General features: G+C 38.4%; 1 protein-coding gene across 2 annotated transcripts in view; it reads right to left on the bottom strand.

The window, feature by feature from the left end:
* The window catches only part of LOC306883292 (platelet-derived growth factor receptor beta-like), a 54,134-nt gene extending 47,860 nt beyond the window's left edge, over positions 1-6,274 (bottom strand). Inside the window, exon 1 of one of the 2 annotated variants that reach the window (XM_079438453.1) lies at positions 5,843-6,274. The gene's annotated coding sequence lies outside the window, so the exon portion shown is untranslated. Of the gene's footprint in view, positions 1-3,804; positions 3,897-5,842 lie in introns of those variants that run through there. The other variant, XM_079438452.1, reaches the window with a different exon arrangement.
* Between the last annotated feature and the right edge of the window lie 8,116 nt (positions 6,275-14,390).

The following is a 14,390-nucleotide window of genomic DNA, read 5'->3' as shown; positions in this document are numbered from 1 at the left end:
CAAAGCCTGCAAGTTAATTCCCCTCCAGGGTTAACCCACAGCCCTCGAAACAGCAGAGGCCCTCTTCCATAATCTCTTTTGCACCTTCGGCATACCGGAAGATGTCATCTCCGACTGTGGGCCACAGTTTGTCTTCCATGTCTTGAAGGCTTTCTTCAAACTCCTCGATGTCACCGTCAGTCTCTCCTCAGGGTATCCCCCCCAGACTAATGGCCAGACTGAGCGGAAGATTCAGGAGATTGGGAGATATCTCCGGGCCTACTGTCATGACAACCAGCACAGCTGGAAACGCTTCCTCCCGTGGGCCAAGTATGCACAAAATTCTCTCAAGCAAACCACCACTGGCCTCACCTCTTTCCAGTGCATACTCTGCTACCAACCCTCTCTGTTTCCCTGGACAGAAGAGCCCTCTGACGTTCCAGCTGTCGACCACTGTGAGCAAGAGAGTTTGGGACTCCGCTCCACTGCGAGCAAGAGAGTTTGGGACTCCGCTCATGTCCAACTCCAGCAGCCAGTGCGGAGACACAAGACCCATGCAGATGCCCGTCGGTCTTCCACTCCCATCTATCATCCTGGAGATAAGGTCTGGCTCTCCACCCGGGATCTGCGTCTGCCCTGCCGGAAGTTGAGTCCCCGCTATATCGGTCCCTTTACCATAGAGAGGCAGATTAATGAGGTCACCTTCCATCTCCAACTCCCTGCACGGTATCGCATTCATCCAGCACTCCATGTCTCACTCCTCAAGCCTGTCTCTCCCTCTGTCACAGAACCCGACGAGCCTGCAGTACCTCCTCCTCCCGAGATCATCGAGGAGCCCCTAGTCTACAGGGTGCAGGACATCTTGGACTCTCGGCGACAGGGTGGTCGCCTGGAATATCTTATTGACTGGGAGGGATACGGGCCAGAGGAAAAATCCTGGGTGGCCCGGGACGATGTGTTGGATTCCTCTCTTCTGGCCGAGTTTCACCAGAACCACCCTTACCGTCCCGCACCTAGAGGCTGTGGCTGACCCCGTCGCCGTAATAGGGTGTCAGGAGCCGCCCCTGGAGGAGGGGGTACTGTCAGAGAGTCACTGCAGTCTCCACTAACGACACTCACCAGATCCCAATCCCCTGATTTCTGATCACCGCCAACTGTCAGCACTAATCAGCAGCACTATATCCCTGCACTCCTCCCGTTCACTCACTGTCTGGTCTCAAACATTCCATGTTGACCAACCTGACCCACTTACCTTTTGTCTACTTACCAGTTGCTCTAGTGTTCCTATCCCTGTTCTCCACCGCTCCAGTTCTCCACCGTCTCCATGCTCCACTGTTACCTCCGGATCCCCTGGAAAAGGAAAAGGACATTCACACTCATAAAAGCCCCTAGAGTCATTCCCATTCCCGCCTGCTTACCTGGACATTCTGCTCATCTCATTCCCCTCTGCTACTACTCTATAAACCTGCTGATTGTATTGCACTTACCTCTGTGTCCTGTGTCTATCTGCTGACAGTAATAAATATTTAATAAAAAATATTTTTATTATTTTTTTTAAAAACATTACATTATTGTGTTTTACTGTGTTTGTTATCTTTAGGTTATTTTTAGGTGCCTAACCAAGGACAAACAAACAAACAACAAACATTTCATTAGGGTTTTTAACTTTATTGTCATCTTGCAGAATTAAAGTAAACTGAATTTAACAAATAATGTTTTTTAATGTAAAATAAATTTTTAAATTAACGAATTAATTCATTAAATAACTTCATTTTTAAATGAATAAATACATTTTAAACATCCTTGCATATTTTAGACTCTTTCTTGGTCTTTCATATGTCTTAGGTTCTTAGTAAGAGTCTAACCAAGCACAAAATTCTATAAGATAATCTGCTTATCAGAATTGTTTAATTAAAAAAGGATTAATTATTAACAGTTATTCTATGCTGTCCCTTTCAAATAAACAACAAACAAGTTAAATTATTATTTTAAAAAAAAGGACAAGACATCTTTCAGAAACCAAATGCTCAAAACTGTACTTTCTGTAAGTGTTTGGTGTGTTTGTGATGATGTGGACACTGCGTTTCTGCTTGACCCTGTTCATGAGCTCTACTCATCCGCTGCTAATGGGGAGCACATTTTTCATGGGACTGGTATGCGGCCCAGATGAGGGGGTCAGGAAACAGCTGGTGACGCAGCAGTGGCTCTGTCCGTCCGTCCTGACGAGAACCACTTGATTTCCACTCCTGACAGACCCATCGCAGATATCGCTCACGTCTTACTCACATGCGTGACTAATAACAGCACAGAAACGCCTCATGACACAGCAATGAGCTGCAGAAACACATGAGTAACGGGACTTTCTGTACTGGCGCATTCACATACGAGAGAAACGGAGATCAGCTGCTGAACATCTGTGTGATTTACAGCCCCGACTGACCGAAATATATACAAAGTCCTGCTTCAGATAAGCGTCTGTGCCAGTGAACTACAGCCACCTCTGACTACTACTGATGTTTGGGCTGCACTGCAAAATACATGTGCAAAATAACTCATGCACAATAGATTTTTGTAAATACTGTGCTTATTGTGCATATATCGTATTTCTTATATCTTATTTCACTAATGTATAGTACAATATGAATAATTATATATACTTGCTCATTAATTATTCATTATACATTAATTATTTGAAATTGTATATATAATTGTTCAATAATTATATATAATCATAAATCATAAATACCGGTATATTACTAAATATATATGTATATTTTATATGTACACAAATTATTTATGTATTTGTATATTTACATATGAAAATACATAACTATATAATTGTATATTAGAAATGTATCAATGCATTTACCATAAAATACATAATTATTTTATATACTATGCATTCTCTCTCTCTCTCTTTATATATATATATATATAGAGAGAGAGAGAGAGAGAGAGAGAGAGATAATGCATAGTACATAAATTATTATTATAATATATTATATAATGTAGTTTATATATTTTTGTACAAATATATCTCTCTTTTTGAGCTTATTTGGGTACAAAGGTTCGTCATAGTGATCTAAGCTATGTGACATTTGCTTTACGCTTTTATCACAATGTTTGTAAGCAGCGAATGATAAAAGTCACGAACATAAACAACTGGATTCTGGAATGCTGTCTGCCTTTAAATGCCATTATGCGACACACACAAACAAGACGACCGCTGAGAAAACACAGAGAGAGTTTCAATGACAGGAGAAGCGTTCAAACAAACCATCAGCACCACATTACAACACATACGTCTCGCCGAACGAGAAAACAAACACCTCTACAGTCTCCACCGTGTGTAAAGGTGTTCAAACACACACTGTAAATCACAGATCCGTTTGCTCTCGTTGAATTCAGCGCATTCGCCTTCAAATGCGACAAACAAACAGCAGAAACCAGCCCTTCCTAAACAAAAGCTCACAGAAAGGAGATAAGGCATCTCTCGCATGAGATAAATCCCACAAAACCTCTAATGGCTGTCTATCATTGCCAACATCTGGATGAAAACAAGCATCCTAGTGACAGAACGTGCAAGAACTTTCTAAAAGGGATACAAATGAGGTGAAGTCCTCCAAACAAAGTTCAGTCTAAGATCGAAACCATCTAACTTCTGGAAAAAGTCACAGCTACTTTGTTTCTCCTGGAAGTCGTTTGCCAAGAAACTAAGATATTTAAAGAGATTTTTCCAAAACCTCATGAAGCAAAACCCTCAGGACTTCCAGGAGAGCAGACAGAACCGAAAGCTGTGCGCTCAAATCCGATCATGTCTCTTACCTTGAGCAGATGCCTGGACGTCAGAGCAAAAGCATGTCTAGGAAAAGCCTGCGTTCTTGCTAAGTTCTCACTGTCTGCCTCTCCTCGTCTGTGATCTCTGGTTTTGTAGCGCTCGCTCAAACAGCTGCTGGAGGGAGGGATAGAGCTAAAGCTCGAGTCTCCAGGGTCTCAGACGGAGAGAGATGGAGAGGAAGTTGGGCAGCAGATCTGTTTATTTAGTCAAATGACCACAGCAGGGTTCATTCACTCACTCACCGACTCACTCGATAGTAAAACCAACATCCCTACAAAGGTAGCACAGACTAAACCCAACACAGCTACATTCACATCCAAAAATAAAACATAAAAATCACAGATCAGATCTCAAAAAAGGGAGACTTTTGCTGAAGCCTATAAAAGCCCATTTCTGGGATTTAAAAAAATTCAATTTTTTATCTCGGAATTCTGAGATTATAATTTAGAATTCTGAGAAAAAAATGCCAGAATTTAGAGATATAAACTCGGAACTGCAAGATATAAACTCTCAGTTCTGAGAAGAATTGCAAGATACAAACTCAGAATTCTTTTTCTTTTTTTGCCACAGAATAAAAAATGAAAAACCTCACCTTTGTCCGCCAGAATTATTAGTTTATATTTGGCAATTATGAGTTTACATCTTTCTGTCTCACAATTCTTCATTTATAGCTCATAATTCTGAGTTTATATCTCATAATTCTAAGTGTATATCTCATAATTCTGAGTTTATAATTCTGTGTATATTCAAAGATATAATTCTGACTTTATATCTCATAATTCTGACTTTATATCTCATAATTATGAGTTTATAATTCTGTTTATTTTCAAAGATATAATTCTGACTTCATATCTCATAATTCTGACTTTATAATTCTGTTTACATTCAAAGATATAATTCTGAGTTTATATCTCATAATTCCTACTTTATATCTCATAATTCTGAGTTTATAATTCTGTTTATATTCAAAGATATAATTCTGACTTTGTCTCATAATTCTGACTTTATAATCATAATTCTGAGTTTATAATTCTGTTTACATTCAAAGATATCATTCTGACTTTATATCTCATAATTCTGAGTTTATATTTCATGATTCTGAGTTTATATCTCCCAATTCTGAGTTTATATCTCACATTCCCAGTTTATATCTCATAATTCAGACTTTTTTTCTCAGAATTCTGAGTTTACATATCACATTTTTATTCCTTGGTGGAAACAATCTTATATACATGTATCCTGTTTCTCCTGAAAAAAAGACCCTGGTAATCTCACATGTGTCTTTTCTAAGGTTTCAGAGTAATCTCAGCAATGTCTCAAACTGTGCTCAGATTTGCTGACTGCAATCAAAATTCAATAGGAATTCAAACTATTCTCATCAAATGATTTGAGCTGCTCTTCACATTCATTGTATTGCTCTTTACTCTTACTGTATGATGACTAGTGAATCATATTAGCAGAAACATCTACATTTTTTACTTTATTTAAATGAGTAACTGATAACACAATCAGTTTGAGAACAGTAAGTTTTTTATAGTTTTTGAAAAAGTCTCTTCTACTCACCAAGGCTGCATTTATTTGATTAAAAACAAAGTAAAACTGTGAAATATTATTACAATTTTAAATAACTATTTTGTATGTTAATATATTTTAACATGTAATTTATTCCTGTGATTCAAAGCTGAATTTTCAGCATCATTACTCTGGTCTTCAGTGTCACATGATCTTTATTCATTCTGATATGCTGATTTGCTGCTCAAGAGGTACTATCAATGGTGAAAATCGTTGTGCTGCTCTATATTTTTGTGCAAATAGTGACACTTTTTGTTTTTCATGATTCTCTGATGAATAGAAAGTTCAAGAGAACAGCATTTATTTGAAATACAAATCTTTTGTAACATTATAAACGTCTTAACTGTCACTTTTGATCAATTTAATGCATCCTCACCTCAGACTTTTGAACGGCAATTGTGGAGCTATGATAGAGCAATGACAGTTTCCTGAAAACAAAAAAAGCAGCCGTACCGTGTGGAGAACTCTTGAGAGCGAGGCTGAACGCAGCGATGTCTGTCTTCCAGAGGTTCGCTAGACCTGAAGAAACACACAACAACACGAGTCCTGCCAGAACTCCTCAGCAACAGTCGCCTATTTCTGTTTCGCTGAAAACACGAGCCGCAGGGAAATGAGAAGGACTTTGGCAGCTCTCACAATGAAGCGCCCAGCTGAAGAGAAGAAAAGAAGGAGAAACAAAAAGAGGAGAGAAAGTTGTTTTCAGGGCAGAGATGTGCTCGAGCCAAAGCGAAGAAATGGAAAATCCAATGGAATAAAGTGCGGTTTTGGTGAAGGGAAGGTGTGTCAATAGTGGCGTATGGTGCATACACACATAGTACGAGGGTCTGTTTTCAATCTTGGCTCTCTCTCTCTCCCAGGCAGCAAGAGGAGTAGCTTGCAAAAGCTTGTCCAACAGCTGAGTAAGACCTTTTCTCTTTATTACAGGGAGAGAGAGAGAGAGAGAGAGAGAGAGTTGTTAGCATTCGCCCTGTAATTGTGTGAGCGAACACAAAATGTCCTGATCAACAGAGGCTCATTAGAGGCCTTGAACAGACACAAAGGAGCTGAATGAATAAAAGTGCAGGAATAAAAGGTTCTGTGCCAAAGAATTACAATGCTGGCTTGTCACAGAGAGTTTGTTATTGTACATTCCTGGGTTTAGGGTTTTTTCAGCTTAGGCTTGTGAAATGCAAAATATAATTAATATATGACATTTGTATAAATCAGTCATTTTCTTGTTATTTTGTTGCTGATACTAATGAGATATACTTAAATAGAGAGAAATTACTTAAAAATGCCAAATAAATTCTTTACAATTTGTGAGACAAAGTTAACAGATGCATAATCACTTTTAATGATTATGATCATAATAATTAATAAAATGAGTATGATAATAATAATTAATAATAATACAAATATTAATTATTAGTATTAACAATAATGAATAATATTAATAATAATAACAATCTCACCAAAGTCTGCGTAGCGTTGTTGAATCATAGCAGGTGAAATATGGAACAAGGACCATCAGGATTCATAAATATTTGACAATGTAAATGTTCAATGTTCACCACAAGCAGTTGTAAAACCTTATAAAAGAGGTACATAGTAGTTATTAAAATGAGACCAGATGTCATTTATATATATATATATATATATATACAGTAGTCAACATTTGAAGTTTACTGATGCAAATGGCCTACTTATTGAAGAATTAATTGATATTAACTATTTGGTGTGTATTAATAATGGAGAAGGAACACGATATAATAGTATAAACAACTCAGAAACAGCACTTGACCTGACATTTGTATCTAGTTCAATAGAAGGGGTTAGCACATGGAGTGTGATCAAACATACCACAGGAGTGACCATTACCCGGTAATGACTAAAATAGGCATAAAGATATGCTATGAAAAGCAAAAGAGAATTCCAAGATGGAAACCGGAGAAAGTAAATTGGGAAGTTTTTCCAGAAATTTGTGAAAAGAGATGTTTTACACTTCAAGTAAAGAATCAGATGGATGTAAATATATTTAATAATAAGCTAGTTAATGAAATAATTCAGTCGGCTGAGGAAATAATACCTAAAAGTACAGGAGTAAGATGTACCAAAAATGTACTCTGGTGGAATAATGACTGTAAAGAAGCTATAAGAGCAAGAAATAAGGCATTTAGGCGACTCAAGAAACATCATTCTCAGGATACTTTGATCTTGTATAAAAGGACCCAGGCAAAAGTAAGGAAAACAATAAAAGCACAAAAACCTACATTTTGGAGGTAATATTGCAATAGTATTGGAAGAGAAGTACAAATATCAGATGTATGGGGCATGATTAGAAGAATGGGGGGATCAGAAGGAATTATGAATTGCCAGTGTTGAACAGTGGGGATAAAATAGCTGTCAACAATTTAGAAAAGGCTGAACTCCTGGTTCAAATATTCAAGAGGGTTCATAGCTCAGATAATCTTTCTGAAGTGGCCAGGCAGTGTAGGAATAAAACCTTAATGGAATTCCCTAATATTTTAAAGAAAAATAAGATGTCAGAAAATCCTTTAGACTTACCTTTAAACATGTTTGAGTTGAGAAGAGCAATCATTAGTGCGAGACGGACTACTCCGGGGAAAGATGGAGTGTGTTATAAAATGTCGGCACAAATGACAGCTAAAACGCTGGAAATAGTGTTAAAACTGTTTAACCAAATTTGGGATACTGGACAACTCCCTTTGGTATGGAAACAAGCAATAATAGTACCAGTTCTTAAACCAGGGAAAGACCCATCAGATCCTTCTAGTTACAGACCCATTGACCTCCCATTTATGTAAAATCATGGAACGAATGATCACAGAGAGAATAACGTATTTCCTAGAAAGTAAAGCTCTTTTATCTCCATATCAGCAGTGTTAATTTTGGCAGGCATTTTTGATTTAGTCTTAGTCTTTATCTTGAGACGAAAATGCTTAATAGTCTTAGTCACATTTTAGTCATTTGAGTCTTTCATAGTTTTAGTCTAGTTTTAGTCGACGAAAAGTCATTGCATTTTTGTCAACTTTTAGTCAAACTGCAGTTACCAACATTTATTTTGGAAGCTATTTTATATGTAGTATTCAAACAAAAATAGTCATCAATTCTTCTCTCTTTAGACCAAATCAATTAAGCTTAGTTATGAGAAATTTGAATCAAGGATTGAATTTAGAAAAACTGGAATAAATTTTCATTTTTTGGTAGAAATATAAATTAAACTCATTTTTCAGATACAGTAGGTTTACTTAACAAGTATACTGTATACATTTATTTAACATCTTTTGGTGGTTAACATTTATGACAGATAATTAGGAATGCTGTCCATTTAAGACGGAAGGTATGTATGCAATAGCCTACTGACATACATTCAGTTTTCACCCACCTGTTTAAGCGCACTTAAACCATAACGGACTGTATTTCCGTGATATACTCTACATGAGAGACATTTGGACTGCTGTGTGTGTATTTGAGCGCTGAGAACTGATCGCACGCTGTATGAGAACTGAAGAAGTGGAGCGCGCGCGAGAGAGAGCACTTCTATCAGCGCGTTTCCGCCTATCGCACCTTCACTGACTTTAAGATAATCGACAATGAATTGTGACTCCCGGGAAAAACGGGACGTCTGTTCACCCACTCCCTAACCCTTCGGTTGCTGAGGCCATTGTTTCAGATCGCTATAGTTCGCGTTTTGGTAGCCTATCCGTCCACCGCGGCTGCCATACTGAGACTAGATATGCAAACGCCCCTTATCCAATGACAGAGACGCACATTTTGAAAGACAAGTCAGTTAACTTAGCCTATAGGATGTATTTTGAATGTCCGGTAGTCCTCAAATAACATTTTAGTCCCGTCTCGTCTTGTTAACGAAGACGCGCATAAATTTCGTCATAGTTTTTATCATCAGATATTAGTTTTAGCTCGTCAACGTCTCGTCTTAGTCACAGAAAAAAAGGTTCGTTGACGAATATTTTTCGTCGTCGTCTTAGTCAACGAAATTAACACTGCATATCAGAGTGGTTTTCGTAGGGGTCGTAACACAATGGACTCTGTATTATGTCTAGAGTCAGACATCAGAAAAGCACAGACCAATAAAGAAGTAGTTATAGAAAAAAAAAATACAAGCTGCAATAGTAGAGGTGGAAAAATGGACAAATAAATGGGGATTTAAATGATCTGTGACAAAAACACAAGTCATTTGCTTCTCAAGGCGGCATAAAATCATACCCCTCTCTTTAAAACTTTATGGGCAACCTCTGGAGCAGGTAAAAGCTGTTAGGTTTCTTGGGGTTTGGTTTGATGAAAAACTGACATGGAAAGTTCATCTGGATAAAATTAACGACAAAAGTAAAAAGGTCATCAACATACTTCGTTGTTTATCAGGACGGGAATCGGGAGCAAGTAGATCATCTCTGCAAAAGATATACTGGGCACTCGTGAGATCTGTTTTTGATTATGGAAGTATAGCTTACATGTCAGCAGCAGAATCAAACCTCAAGAGATTAGTTGTTATGCAAGCTCAGGCTCTGAGAATCTGCAGTGGATCATTTAAAACATCTCCGGTATCATCGATACAGGTGGAAATGCGAGAAATGCCTTTAAGAATCAGAAGGGTGAAATTAATGATGGCATACTGGGTTAATCTCCAGGGACATAATGAGTTGCATCCTGTTAAAAGTGTATTAACAGAATGTTGGGAACATAATGAAACAAATTATACCAGTTTTGGATGGATAGGTAATGCAAAGGTAAGAAATATAGGATTACACCAATTACAGTACAGTAATACAGTTTCAATTTCTTCCATTCCTACTTGGTTATTCCCTTTGCCAAATGTTGACCTCAATATACAGCAGGAATTGAAAGATAATTCGGCACATCTTCCAACATGGTTTATAGTCCAGAATTATTTTAAGGAACATTTTCCAGAATCAGTGTTTTTATTTACAGATGGATCCAAAGATCCTGAAACAGGATTTGTAGGTGCAGCAGTATATATTCCAACGAGAGATTGTTTTATTAAGAAAAGAGTAACCAATCATTTGTCAGTATATTCAACAGAATTATTGGCAATATTACTGGCCCTGCAGTGGATAGAGAAGAAGAAAATAAAGAATACTGTCATTGCATCAGATAGCTACTCATCACTTGAAAGGATACGATCTGGTAGGTCATTAGTTAGGATGGATATTATCAATGAGATATTCTGTAAGATGTATAATATGAAAGTTATGGGTATTTCTACATGTTTCATTTGGGTTCCTGCTCATGTTGGAGTGGAAGGAAATGAGAAGGTGGATATTCTGGCTAAACAAACTCTACGAATAAAGCAAGTAGATTTTCAGGTCCCATTAAGTAAAGCAGAAGCTAATTTACTCATAAGAACATATGCACAATCAATATGGCAGGTATATTGGGATGATAATGAAACGGGTAGACATTTATACAACATACAAAAACAAGTTGGTGCAGGGAGAAGGGAGAGCAGGAATTGAAGAGAAGGAAGTATCATAACTCGGATGAGAATAGGTCATACTGGACTTAACAGTACACTATATAAAATTGGAAAACACCCAACTGGGGAATGCATACACTGTAGCCAACAAGAAACAGTTGAGCATGTACTACTTCATTGTAGGAAATATAACAATGAGAGATGTCACCTTATTCAATCATTGAAGAAAGTAAAACATCATGACTTTATCAGGTCTATTAAGGGAAACAGGTAGTAAGGTGTATGATGATATTATTAAATTTGTGAAAGAAAGTAAATTGTATAACAGAATATAGGGGTTTGATTGGTTTTTAGTTTATTTATTATGCTTATTTTCTAGTTTGTTTATTTGTTTTGCTTGGTTTTTATATTTATTTATATGTTGTATACAAGCAAATATCTTGATCCATACTCCATTCCAGTTGGTGGCGGTAATGCACCAATAAGCTAGGTTGCCAGCCGCCAATAAACACCAAAGAAGAAGAAGAAATGAAGTAGACCAAAAGATTCTCAAAAGCTACACATCATGTTGAGATCCAAAGAAATTCAGGAACAAATAAGAAAGAAAGTAATTGAGCTCTATCAGTCTGGAAAAGGTTATAAAGCCATTTCTAAAGCTTTGGGACTCCAGCGAACCACAGTGAGAGCCATTATCCACAAATGGAGAAAACATGGAACAGTGGTGAACCTTCCCAGGAGTGGCCGGCCGACCAAAATTACCCCAAGAGCGCAGCGACGACTCATCCAAGAGGTCACAAAAGACCCCACAACAACATCTAAAGAAATGCAGGCCTCACTTGCCTCAGTTAAGGTCAGTGTTCATGACTCCACCATAATGTGCTGCTCAGATCTAGAAATGCTCTTCATTAACTGCAAGCCGTTCTATTCGCCGCGGGAGTTCTGCTCGTTCATTCTCTCTCGTGAGTGTCTACATTCCACCGCAAGCGCACGTGAGCACAGCTTTACAGAAACTCGCTGATCTGATCACAGAGAGTGAGCAACAACACCCGGACTCTGTTTTAATCATTCTCGGGGACTTTAATAAAGCAAATCTCTCCCGTGAACTAGGGGTGGGCGTTATGGGAAAAATATAATATCACGATTTTTTATAGAAATATCACGATTCACGATTTTTATCCCGATTCTTTGTTAGTTTTACTATTTTGGTTTTACAAGTTGTCTGAGCATTACAGCCAAACTAGAAAGACAAAGATGCATGGCAGATATTTAGGCCAAAGTGGGTGAAGATAAAAAATCTTTGTCATTATTTTATTTTTCTTATTAAAAAATAAGAACAAAGATACACATTACAAATACACATAATATACAAATAAAACAAACAGTGCTTTATTTCCAGGTACAATAGGTGTATTTAGCAGAGCATTCAATGAAATTGAATGAACAAATATAAAAATAAAACACTAGATAGACTGATTCCTAAAGCAACTGTATTAAAGTTTTTCAGTCAAGAATAGTGAGTGATTTTTCTCTTTGTGTTTTGTTGTTTTGTTAACGTTAAATGAATAGTTCCCCCACAAATTAATATTCTGTCATCTGTCTGTCAATTCTGTCATAATGTTGTATTTTTATATCATCATTTACTCAAAAGTTGTTTTAAACCTGAATGAGTTTCTTTCTTCTGCTGAACATAAATGCCATTTTGAAGAAGGTGGAAAACCAAACAGTTGCTGGTCCTCAGTGACTTCCATAGGATTTTTCTTTCCTACTATCAAAGTCAATGTAGACCAGCAACTGTTTGGTTTTCCACTGAGTAAATAATGACAGAAATTCCATTTTAGGGTGAACTATCCCTTTAATGACAGTCGACAGCATGTTTAGTGTCCTGTCCCTTTAAGAGCTGCACGCATCTAATATACAGTACAGGCACGCATCCGTTTCTCTCTTAACTATTTACTTTCATTTTAGAGATAACCAACTCAGTCTGTATGTAAACCTTGTGTGTTTTGACAGTATTAGCGCAAAATATAACTTAGTTGAGTAATCAGGCGCTGTTAGACAGGCGTTTTAGTGCGCGTGCTTCAGGTGTATGCGCTCAGAACAAGCGCACGTCAGACCAGCGCGCGAATTAAACATTTAACCAGCAAGGCGTGTATGCAAACAATGTACTTTTGCGATCGCGAATAAGTGCAGTGTCCTGTCTGAGTAACTCTACTGCTGTATGTCGTGTTGTACAGTACATAGAGACGGCGGCGCCAGAACTGTATTTGACAATGTGCGCGGTAGCGCGATACTACGATATTTCTTCAAAAGCAGATCGTGGAGACATTTTTATCGTCCACGATCAAAAATCGTCATATCGCACACCCCTACCGTGAACTGCCAAAATACAGACAGCACATCACATGTCCCACCAGAGACAGTAATATATTGGATCACTGTTATACAACAATAAAGGATGCATATCACTCGGTTCCACGAGCAGCTTTAGGACTCTCTGATCACTGTTTGGTTCATCTTATTCCATCCTACAGGCAGAAACTTAAGTCTGCAAAGCCTGTATTAAGATCTGTTAAAAGATGGACTAACGAAACAGAGCGGGATCTACAAGCCTGTTTCGACCTGACTGATTGGACTGTTTTTGAAGCTGCTGCAAATGATCTGGACGAGCTCACAGAGACTGTAACATCTTATATCAGTTTCTGTGAGGACATGTGCATTCCTACCAGGACTCATCTATTCTACAACAATGACAAACCATGGTTCACTGCCAAACTCAGACAGCTCCGTCAGGCCAAAGAAGATGCTCACAGAAAGGGGGATAAAGTCTTGTACAAACAGGCCAAATACACACTGGAAAAGGAGATCAGAGTGGCAAAGAGGAATTATTCTGACAAGCTCAGGAACAAATTCTCTTCCAGTGATCCTGCTTCAGTGTGGTTAGGAATGAAGGACATCACCAGCTACAAAACACCACCCCCCAGCACTCTGGAGAATCAACACCTGGCAGACGACTTAAACGAGTTCTTTTGTCGTTTTGAACGATCACCCCACACCCGCCCAGAACACCCCTCCACACAACCACTCACACCTCCAGCAACCCCTCTCTACCCCCACACCTACAATTCAAATCAGTGAAGAAGATGTGTGCCAGGTCTTCAGGAAGAACAAAAGAAGGAAAGCACCTGGTCCAGATGGTGTGTCACCAGCCTGCCTAAAAATCTGTGCTGATCAGCTGGCCCCCATCTTCACACAGATCTTCAATAGATCACTGGAGCTGTGTGAAGTCCCCTCATGCTTCAAACTCTCCACCATCATCCCCGTCCCAAAGAAACCCCAAATTACTGGACTTAACGACTACAGACCTGTGGCCCTAATGTCTGTAGCCATGAAATCATTTGAAAGACTGGTTTTGGCTTATCTGAAGGACATCACTGGACCCTTACTGGACCCCCTGCAGTTTGCCTACAGAGCAAACAGGTCTGTGGATGATGCAGTCAACATGGGACTGCACTTCATCCTGCAGCATCTGGACAGGCCAGGGACTTA

This window comes from Barbus barbus, assembly GCF_936440315.1.
Source record: "Barbus barbus genome assembly, chromosome: 17".
Taxonomy (NCBI): Eukaryota; Metazoa; Chordata; class Actinopteri; order Cypriniformes; family Cyprinidae; genus Barbus; species Barbus barbus.
Note: the sequence above shows the minus strand (reverse complement) of the source record. Positions and strands in the feature narration are given on the sequence as shown.